General features: G+C 40.1%; 1 long non-coding RNA gene across 1 annotated transcript in view; it reads left to right on the top strand.

The window, feature by feature from the left end:
• Positions 1-7,993, top strand: part of LOC102478295 (uncharacterized) — a 19,080-nt gene extending 11,087 nt beyond the window's left edge. The window contains exon 3 of the long non-coding RNA XR_336954.2: positions 7,897-7,993. This is a non-coding gene — a long non-coding RNA (uncharacterized LOC102478295). The remainder of the gene's footprint in view (positions 1-7,896) is intronic.
• Positions 7,994-11,739: the final 3,746 nt, after the last annotated feature.

Raw genomic sequence — 11,739 nt, 5'->3', positions numbered from 1 at the left:
TTATTTCTGTGTGACTGTATTTAATTTTCCTGGTACAGCACTCCCTGCAGAACGTCTTGGAGATCTGGTCTGGTGCTGGTAAATTCTTTCACATTTTGTTTATGTGAGAATGTTCTTGTCTTTTCTTCCCATATGAAGGATAATCTTGCAAGGTATAGTATCCTTGGTTGCAATTGCTTTTCCCTCAACACTTTGAATATATTATCCCATTCTTTCCTCACTCACATTGTTTCCGATGAGAGATACGCTGTCAGCCTGATGGGATATACTTTGTAGTAACTTGATGTTTCTCTCTTGTCAATCTTAGTACCTTGTCTTTGTCTTTCGTTTTGCTCAATCTGGTTATAATGTGTCTTGGAGATCTTCTTGGGTTGATTCTATTGAGGGTCCTTTGTATTTCTTGGGACTGGATCTTTGAATCCCTCTCTAGGTTTGGAAAGATTTCTTCCAGGATTTCATGGAATAGATTGAAAATGTCCTTATGGGTCTCTTCCCCTTCTGGGATACCAAACACCAATTATCCGGGTGTTTGGACATTTGATGGTATCTAGTATTTCTTGTATGGTATTCTCATTTTTTCAAGCCATGTTCTCAGTCTTCATGGTGGATTTTTCCAGGCCAGCATTTCTATCTTCTACATCTGAGATTCCATTTTCGGTATTATCTAGTCTGCTTTTAATACTTTCAAGGGAGGTTTTGACTTCCTGTATTATAGTCTTCATCTCTAACAGGTCCATTTGATTCTTTTTTATAGTATGAATTTTCTCTTTTAGATCTTGCAAGAATTTCCTCACCTCCTGAAGCTTGTCAGCTCCTTTCCCTGCCTTTTTGGCAGTTCATGTCTCTCTTCTCTTTGATCTCTGAGCTTTGTCACCATAAACATTCTAAATTCTTTATCTGACATTTCCATGAATTTCATCATACTTCTGAGGATGAAGAGGAGTTATTATTTTTTTCTTGGAGAAGAAATATTTTCTTTTTTATTTTTCCATATTTCTTGTGACCCTGTGGTGATTTCTAGTCATCTGATAGATGGTGCATTTCTTCTAATTCCTGAAGTTCAGTCTGAGTGTTCAGAGGCGTGCAGGAGGAGGTGATCTGCAATCTCCCTTCCATTCCATTCTCACTTTTTGTGCATCAGAATCAGTGGGAATAAAGGAATATTTTGACCCTAATTGTATTCAGATGTTTAGCTCCTGTTCACTTGGACCTGTCTAGACATTTACTGTGTAGGAGCTGAGAAGCCAACGAGTAAAGATAAAGAAAAAGAAAAGAAATAGAGAAAAAGAAAGAAAAAATATAAAATATAAAGAAAAAAGTATAATAAAAACTACAAATTTTAACTTTAAAAGCAAAAATTGAAAGCTGCATGGCACACTTGCACACTATGTGAAAGCAATATTTCACAGCTGAAGTTCAAGATCTATGTGGAAATGGGCCTGGATTTGTACCTTTCCTAAACAAAATGGGGAGAGGCATCTATTAACACAATAAAGGGGCTTGAGAGCCCAGAGAATACCTTTAATTTTTTTTTTTAATTAAAAGACTCAGGGAGACACAGAGAGACAGACATGGAGAGAACGAAACAGGTAACACTATCCACTAGAAATAAGTGAGGAAGAAGTCTCAGCAGAAAATCTTCATTTTAAGTCTCTGAAAGCAATATTTCACAGCTAAAGTGCAGGATCCATGTGGAGATGGGCCTGGGTTTGTGCTTTTCCTAAACAAAATCTCTATTGACATTTTAAATATTTCAGTTCATTATCTCATTCCATGTATGGTTTCTAAGGAGAAGTCAAAATGTAATTTTTAATCTTTGGTAAGGTATTTTTCTTCTAGCTTCTTTCAGGATTTTTCCTTTGTCTTTGATCTTCCATAACTTGGAAATGATATGTCTAGGTATAATTTTTGTCCTTTATCCTGTTTGGTGTACTCCAGGCTTCCTGGACTTGTGCTTTGGTTTCTGACATTAGTTTGGGGAAAATTCTCAGTCATTACTGTTTTAATATTTCTTCTGTTTCATTCTCTCTTCTCTTTCTGATGTTCTTCTTACTCATATATTTACATTTTTTGTAACTGTCCTATACTTCTGGAATCCTGGCTTGTTTTTGTTTTTTGTCTTTTTTTTTCTGTTCGCCTTTTCCATTTTAGAAATTACTATGGATATATTCTCAAACTTAAAGAATCTTTCCACAGCCACGTCCAGTCTACCAATAAGTCCATCAAAGAAATTTTTCATTTCTGTCACAGTGTGTTTGCCCTCTCACATTTATTATTTATTTTTTTGTTCTTTCTCAGAATGTCAGTCTCTTTGCTTGTACTACCTCTCTGTTCTTCCTTGCTATCTGATTTGTTCATTACAGCTTGCATAACATATTAATCATATCTGTTTTATATTCCTGGTCTAATAATCTCAACATTCTCTGCCATATCTGAGTCAGGTTCAGATGCTTTTTCTATCTCTTCAAACTGTGCTTTCTCTTTTTTTAGAATGTCCTGTAATTTTTTTTTCTTGATAGCTAGATGTGATGTGTTAAGTAAAAGGAACTTCTTTAAGTAGGACTTTAGCAATTTAATGGTAAGGTGTGGATGAAGGGGAAGCTTTCTATAGTCCTCTGATTATGTCCTGGTCTTTTACTTGAGCCTATGCCTTTGTACTATGAACTTCACACATGCTTCTCAGTCCTCCCCTTTTCCCTTAGGTGGAATACAACAGCTAAAGTGACCTGGAGTTGGGTGTTTTCTTTCCCCCATGTGGAAAGTCAGAGCCAGCTGGCATGTACATGTCAACCCAGGAACCAAATCCTGATCTTCCATATGGCTTCCAAAATTGCAGAGTAGTGTTCTCCAACTGCATCACTGTGGCTGGGCCAGTACATTTCTTGTAACACATCTTGCAAGGCAGATCAACTGGCAGCAAATTTCCCCAACTTTTCTTTCATTCTTTAAAATTTAAAATATTTAACTTTTTATTTTGCAATAGACTTAATGTAAGCTGCAAAATAGTAGTGTCTCATGTATCCTTCACTTAGTTTCTCCCATAACTGTAGTACAACTTCAAAACCAAGCTGCAGTTGGCATTTCTCTTCTCTCAGGTCAGCAGGCTCTGATAAAATCTCAGCATGTTAGGCTGTGGTTAAGCAGTTTCTCCTGAGGGCAGACCTTGTTAAGGACATAATACGCTGGCATATTGGGATTTTTCTGATAGTCACTGTCACTGTTGTGTCCCTGGAAGTAAAACTCACAAAAATGTGGGCATGGGTGACGCACATTGTAGGATTGACCCTCCCTTTTTTCTCTCTCTGACTTGTCCATATGGAATCTCTAGTAATTTGTCAATTATATTTAGGTTTCTCTCTTCTGGCACAGGTTCTTCCAGAGGTTTCATCTCATGGGTTTCTACTCCAATATGATTCTCTCTAATCTATCAATCTACTTTCAGATTTCTCTATGATATCACTAAAAGAAGTTGTATTTTTCAGTTTGTTCAACATTTGACTTGCGGTCAGAAGAGAGTAGCAACTTCTAAGCTCCTCACATCCAAGATTATAAACTGGACATCTCAATTGTTGTCTAGATTATTTGTGATGGACAGTTTGTGCAAGGTCTTTGTCCATATACTGAAGATATGCATTAGCTAGATTCCCAGAAAGATAATTACTGGGTCAAAAGATTTGACTACTTTGAAGTTATCAATATGTATTGTGAGAGCCTGGTTCAAGTGAGCAGCCTTGCCGGACACCAGGCTGCCTATGGCTGCTGGGCCTGATAGCTGAGACCTGTGGCTCATCTCCTCCCACCTCGCCTTTGGACTCTCAGGGCTTCAGTGTTTTGGATAGCACATGCCATGGGATCTTATCTTTGCTCCTGAGGTGAAGATCAGCATATCAGTTGGAGGCACACCTGTTCTTTAGAAACAGGAGAGACTTTGGGTCAACCAGGATCAGTGACAACAGTGCAGGGTTCTAGTGAGTAACAGGGAGGCAGAGCAGAATAGAGATCACCAGTTTTCTACACCTGCACACCTTTGAACACTCAGAGATGCCTCGAATAATTTAAGAAGGAACGTATGGATCCCCGGATGACTAGGAACAATTGCAAAGGCACAAGAAATATGAGCAACCAACAAAATGTCTCTCCCCCAAGGGAAAACATCAATTCTGCATCACCCACAGACACCACAATGAAAGTTGTGGACGTGTCAGAGAAGCAATTAAGAATATTTGTAATGACCAAGGTAATTGAGATGCAAGAGAAAAGAGACAACAAGCTCCAGGAGATGAGAAAGTCCTTTCACAATTTGAAAGAAGAAATAGACACCTTAAAAAATATCAAATGGAACTGTTAGGGATGAAAAATGTGATACAGGAAATTAAAACCTCCCTTGAGGGACCAGCAGTTAGCGTAATGGCTATGTCGCTGGACTCCCACTTAGTCGACTGTGGTTTGCGTCCCAGACCCGGTGGCTTAAAACTCACACCAGGTGTGTGTGTGTGTGTGTGTGCCCAAGATCCCGAGAGGAGAATGGAGGAGAAGTGATTGTGGTGTGGCCATCCCTCCTGGAGAGTGATTTCTCACTTTCTGTCTCTCTGTCTCTCTCTGTCTCCAAAAAAAAAAAACAAAAAAAAAAAAAAAAAAAAAAAAAAAAAAAAAAACCTCCCTTGAAAGTATTAAAAAGTAGATTAGACCATGCAGAAGAGTGAATCTTGAATGTAGAAGACAAAACCTCTGACCTAGAAAAACGTATCAAAAATATTGAAAACACAACCAAGAAAAGTGAGGATAATATATGAGAAATATTGGATGCCATCAAGCGCTCCAACATCTGGATAATTGGTATCCCAGAAGAAGAAATAACAAGAGCATTGATAATTTATTCCATGAAATCCTGGAAGAAAACTTTTCAAATCTAGAGAGGCATTCAAATATCCAGACCCAAGAAATGCATAGGACCCCAAATAGAATCAACCCAAGAAGATTCTCTCCAAGCACATCATAACCAGATTGGCCAAAAACCACAGACAAAAACAAGATACTAAAATTGGCCAGAGGGAAATCTCAAGTTATCTATAAAGTTTATTCCATCAGGCTAACATCGGATCTCTCAATGGAAAAAATGCAGACAAGGAAAGAATGCAAACATATAGTCAAAGTGTTAAATGAAAAACAATTTCAACCAAAAAAGCAGGATTTTTTATAATAAATAGGCTAATTCAGCAAGGAGACATAACATAAATATCTACGCACCCAAATCAGAAGCACCTAAATAAAAGATGGAAAGACTGCTAGAGCTAAAAGGAGAGATAAGTTGCAACACTGTAATTTTGGGGGATCTCAACATCCCATTATCTCCTTTAGACAGATCTTCTGGACAAAAAATAAATAAAGTGATACAGGACCTAAATGATACTATATATCGAATTGGCTTGACACACATCTACAGAACTTTCCATCCTAAGACTACAAAATATACATTTTTCTCACCCCAGCATGGAACCTTTTCAAAGATTGACCATATGAAAAGGCACAAATCAAGCCTTTACAAATTCGAAGGCATAGAAACTATATCCAGCATCTTCTCTCACCATGATGGAATTAAACTCGATATTAATTTCAAGAAATATCCTTGTAAATACACAAACACATGGAAACTAAAAAACCTATTTCTGAATGACTTTTTAACTACTGAAAAAATTAATTCTGAAATCAAAAAATTTATGGAAACAAATAATAATGAGTACATGAGTTTCCACAATCTATGGGACAAGGCAAAAACAGTCATAAGAGAGAAATAACTCATAGCAATTATGTGCATAAGGAAGGGATGGAAAGATGGCAAATATACAACATCATGCCTCAGGGAATTTGAAAAACAACAACAACAACAAAAATACCAGGCAAAAATAAATCATAAAGATTAGAGCAGAAATAAATGAAATAGAAAATAAATGAACTGTACAGAAAATAAATGAAAGCAAAAGCTGGTTCTTTGAAAAGATGAACAAGATTGACACACCATTAGCTAGACTGATAAAGAAGAAGACAGAAAGAAACCAGACAACTCTAATATGTGATGAAACAAGCAACATTACAACAGACACAATAGAAATACAAACCATCATTAGAGGATACTATGAGTGACTATATGCCAACAAACAAGAGAACATGGAGGAGATGGACAAATTCCTAGCAGCATATAATCTCCCAAGATTGAATCAGGAGGACATAGAAAACCTTAATAGGCCCATAACAAGCCATGAAATTGAATCAGTAATAAATAACCTCCCGACAAAGAAAAGCCTTGGTCTGGATGGCTTCACTTCTGAATTCTACAAAATTTTTAAGACAGAGTCAACTCCTATCCTACACAAAGTATTTCTAAAGATCCAAAAGAAAGGAAACCTTCCAAATTCATTTTGTGACCCCTCCATCACCCTCATTCCCAAAACAGATAAGAACATGACAAAAAAGAACAATGTCTCTGATGAATATACATGCAAAAATTCTCAACAAGATACATGCAAATTGTATCCAACAACATATAACAAAGATTATTCATCACACCAGCTAGGCTTTATCCCAGGGTTGCAAGGGTGATTCAACATATGCAAGGCCATAAATATAATACACTGTATTAACAGAAAGAAAGATAAAAACTATGTGATCATTTCAACTGATGCAGAGAAAGCATTTGATAAAATACAACATCCTTTCATGATTAATACTCTCAGTAAGATTGGTATAGAAGAGTCATTTCTCAACACAATAAAAGCCATACATGAAAAACCTATAGCTAACATTATACTGAATGGGAAAAAACTAAAAGCTTTTCACTAAAAACTGCCCACTTTCTTCACTATACTTTTTAATAAAGTGCTGGAAATCTTAGCCAATGCAATAATAAAGAGAGCAATATATAAGGCATTCGAATAGGAAAAGACAAGTTGAAAATATCTTTATTTGCAGATGACGTTATGGTATACTTAGAAGACCCAAAGGTTTCCATGAGAAAACTTCTTGAAGTGTAGGAACATGTTCAGAAAGAGTTCCTGAGGATGTGGGGACATGCTCTTAGCAAACATCGCCTGTCCCTTTTTGCTATAGCCAAATCTTACAGCTTGTCCTTTCCTTGACCCTTACTGCAGGCAGAGGAAAGGGTGAAATTTTCCAGGGCCCTTCCAACAGATACATCTGATGGAATTCAGGAAACATCTTGACCCCAATTAGCAAAGTACAACCCTTGTTCTGCCTCTGTAAGATTCTATAGCCTTATCAACACCCCCCTTGATGTTTGCAAGAAAGTATCCTCCCCACAACTGCAGCTAGGCTTCTTTCCAGTAGACAAGAAGTTTATTGGGATTTCTCTTTGATATGGATGTAGCAAAGAGATACACCTGGCCCAGTTTGTCTAAGCCCTTATAGATTTGTTACCTGCTTCTTATTGTCTGTAAAATATCAGTTTATCTATGGAATGTCATGAAATACACATATGTAGTGTTGCTTTGGACTACAAATAAAGGTTCCCAGGGGACCAGCAGTTGGCATAATGGCTATGTCACTGGACTCCCATGTAGTGAACTGTGGTTTGAGTCCTGGACCCGGAGGCTTAAACTCACGCCAGGCACATGTGCATGCATGCCCAAGATCCTGAGAAGAGAATGGAGGAGAAGGGATTGTGCCGTGGCCATCCCCCCGGGGGATAATTTCTTGCTTTCTGTCTGTCTTTCTGGCAAGTGCACCTGCCCAATAGCAAAAACCTCTCTATATAATAAAAATAAATAAATAAAGGCTCTCAGTTTGTCTGGACAGTGCAAGTTGCTTGGGCTGCTTAGGCTCAGGCTATCTGTGTCCATCGATACTCTGTCTCTTTGTCTCTTTCTTTCTGCTTCCTCTTAGATCGTGCTAAGTCCAGGGCAGATGCTGACAGATTGGTGCCAAAAACCCGGGATCTGGACACCCCTATTTTTGGTCAACTTGGCTTCTGGACAATCCCATCTCCCACCTTTCTCAGCTACTTCTGGAGGTAAATAAATGACTGGGCGGCTTCTCTGCCCCTAGCGGCTTGATTCAGGCTTTCTCTATTCTGTTACTACTTCTATTTTTACTCCTTTAGAAATTCAACTTTTAAATAGATTGCTATGTAGTAAGGAGGCATGTTCCCTTTGTGTAAAGCACTTGGGAGTAAACATGGACTTAAAATTCTGTGAGCCACATTGGGCTATAGAAATTTTATGCCATTGTTTGATACATGATATTACTTTTTCTTCCCATGAAATACACCATTCTGGGCTGTACCATGAAGATTTTCCCGAAGAATTGCTCTCTATCCTTGTCCTGGCTTTAGGCACTTCACTGCCAGAACCCTAGAGATCAAACCGGACAATCACCATCTTACTGCACGTGTTTCATGTCAGGTTTACAGAGCCATGCTTCTTGGAGGGCCTATGAGTTTCTTCTACTCCTGAGCACTTCCAAAGTCCATTCTTTTTATGAGATATCCCTGCAAAAGCCGTGTCGGCACCTGACCCCAAAGGCTACAGACGAGATCTGTGCTTTTCAGAGCTGGAGGCAAGCAAGGTAATTGTTTTTCAGTCTACAAACTGATTTCTTGCCCAGGTAAGGGCTACAGGTGCACCATTCATCTCTTCTGAGATCCCAGGAAATTAGTGTGGGTAACAGACTGTCTCCTTCTCACCCAGCATTTCTCAAACAACCTACCCACTGATTCTTGCCTGGAGAAAGGCTATGGTATCCTTCATCTCTACAGAGATCCCAGGAATCAGCAATGGGTAACAGGCTATCTCCCACTCGCACTGCTTACGAAGAGGAGCCATTGTATTTATTAAGTCAGGCTAATAACTTGGTACCATCCAAAACCATTTCTCAAATATTAATTGAAATAGATACCTATGGCCCTTGTTACCCTGAGGCTGGATCTTTTAAATTAACTGATTGGGGGAAAATTGGTATCTGCTTAAATGAAGAGCCACATGCTTCTATAAAAGTATTACATGCCTAGCATCTACGCAGAAATGCCATACTTCAATTTTGAAAACCTGATAGTTTTTTTTTTTTTTTGGAGAAGTTTTTTTGCTATAGGGGGTGTATGCTTGCACAGAGGGAGACAGAAAGCAAGAAATCACTCCCAGGGGGGATGGCCACACCACAATCCTTTCTCCTCCATTCTCCTCTAGGGATCTTGGGCATGCAAGTACATGCACTCGGCATGAGTTTAAGCCACCGGGCCCGGGACTCCAACCACGGTAGACTACATGGGAGTCCAACAACATACCCATTACACTAACTGCTGGTCCCAGAAAAACCTGATAACTTTGAATCCCTTCTGAAAGAGGTATTAGCAGCTAATGCAGAGACCAAACCTTATCCAACTGCCCAGCCAGCTCCTTCTACTCTCGCTCCGCCTTTCAAGGCCTTAACTAAGAACTGCCAAGGGAATATCCACCTGGAGAATGTTTGCAGGAATGTCTAAGCAGTGCTTTACACGAAGGGGACACTTCCATGCTTTCTGTCTCTCCTGTTATAGGCAAAAGGGGACAAGCCACATATGAATGTTTACCTATAGTATACTTAAGGAATTTAGACAAGCTATCAGTGAATATGGAATCAGCAATCGTTATGTTACAGGGATGATAGACAACATAGCGACAAGCTAAGAGCTTACACCCCATACTGGAAAGTGTTGGTAAAAATGGCAACTACTTCTGCCCAATATACAGTTTGGAGACAAGAGTTTGATGATGGATGCCATCAAATGGCTGCCAATAATATAATAAGAAATCCAGAGGTGACTGCTGAAATGTTGTCAGGGACTGGTGATTATGCTACTGATGAGCAGCAGTACTGCTTGCCACCAGAAGTCTTTGAGCAAATAGCCACTATTGCCACTTGTGCATGGAAGAAAATACCTGATTCTTCTAGCAGATGCCTTTCTTTTGTTAAGGAGCATCAAGAGCCACAAGAAACCTATGACTGGGAACCAGCAGTTAGCATAATGGCTATGTTGCTGGACTCCCACATAGTCGACCATGGTTTGCGTCCCAGACCCAGTGGCTTAAAACTCACGCTGGGCATGTGTGCGTGCGTGCCCAAGATCCCGAGATGAGAATGGAGGAGAAGGGATTGCTGACCATCCCCAGGGTGATTTCTCACTTTCTGTCTCTATGTCTCTTTCTGTCTGGCGAGCGCATGCACCCTATAGCAAAAACCTCTAAAAAAAAAAAAAAGAAAAGAAAAGAAAAAGAAAAAGAAAAGAAACCTATGACTCATTTATAGATAGGTTGCAAAGATCTATGTGCAGGCAAGTAGAGATTGTAGATGTGGCTGAGGCACTGTTGAAACAACTGGCCTTTGAGAATGCTAATGTTGATTGCCAGGAGGCATTGAAAGGTATTTATGGCCAGCCCACCACCTCTTTAGCAGACATGATAAAGGTGTGTCAGATAGTAGGTACTTAAAGCAACAAAAAAGGATTGTTGGCTGCGATACTGAGACCTCCAATTAGAAATTGCTATTTTTGCAGAAAACCAGACTCCAAGGAACAGAAAGCAGCACTTGGAGAGATTAAGAGAACTGTTTATTATGCTGACGGGAAAGGAGGAGTTAACACTCTGAATCTCTGACCCCAGATGAGAGTTGGACACAGTCTTTTATGGGTGAATTGGGTAGGGGCAGTTTCAGCACACTTAGAGTGTCCTATCAGGGAAGGGGATCAGTGCCTGCCCTAATATAGAGCTGGCAGAGGAACAGGGATTCCAACCTGCTCAAGGCCTCTGGCTGCTCAACAGTTAAGGGGAGGGGCAGCTAGCTTGTGGGTAAACAGAAAGCCCAGGCAGCTATCAGCCTTGGGTTGCTTCAAGGTTGCCCACAAGTTACTCCTTATCAGAACAGAAGGTTCAGGAAATTATCAGACTGGGGTGGTCCACATCATTCCCTCCTCTTGAGCCTTCTCAATCATATTTAAGGAGGATCAATTAACTGGAGGGCAGTAAACATAGCTTCCTGGGGTAGTGACAAATAGTTGATATTTGATGACTTCAAGGTGGGAGGCTGTAAGGGTATTTCTGGAATGCCATCCATCTCTGTCCTCAAGCTTCCGCCACATGTGATGGGTCAGCATCTGGAGTGACCAAAGCAGGGCTTTAGACTCCTTACGCTTCCATCATGCATAGAGCAGCCAGCCCGGGAATGGCTGCAGCAGGGCTGTAGTCTTAATGCTGGGTCTCAGTCCTCTGGAAGCTCACTTTGGTTGACTGCTCAGGGTGGCTTTGCATCGTCCAGTACTGGAGTCCTCCAGTACTGCTGTTCACTTCACTCGTGAGTGATGAATCCATGGGGCTAGCCCTGCAACCTTAACTGCAGTGGGGTAATGAGCACAGCAACATATGGCCCTAACCAGGTGGGCTGCAGTGATTCTTTGTTCCAATTTTTAACCCACAGGAGATCCCTGGGTTCATGTTTGTATACCCAGTTTCCAGGGGGAATGGGAGTTCTTTCTAAGGTTACATGGGCTATTTTCTTTAAAGTCTTTCCCAAGATCATTAGATCCTGAAGCAGGACTGCCTCTCCCAGTTGATGGATATCAGCTGTTCAGGCTTGGGCGACTAAAGGGCGTGGCTGGCCAAATAGAATCTCACAGGGGGAATAACCTTGTTTCTGTGAAGTGCATCAAACTCAGAGGAGGGCCAGTGGTAGGACATCCATCTGGGTACCCGGTGTCCT

The sequence above is a fragment of the Tupaia chinensis genome, unplaced genomic scaffold (genome assembly GCF_000334495.1).
Source record: "Tupaia chinensis unplaced genomic scaffold, TupChi_1.0 Scaffold143814_1, whole genome shotgun sequence".
Taxonomy (NCBI): Eukaryota; Metazoa; Chordata; class Mammalia; order Scandentia; family Tupaiidae; genus Tupaia; species Tupaia belangeri.
This window is presented reverse-complemented; position numbering and strand designations above follow the sequence as displayed.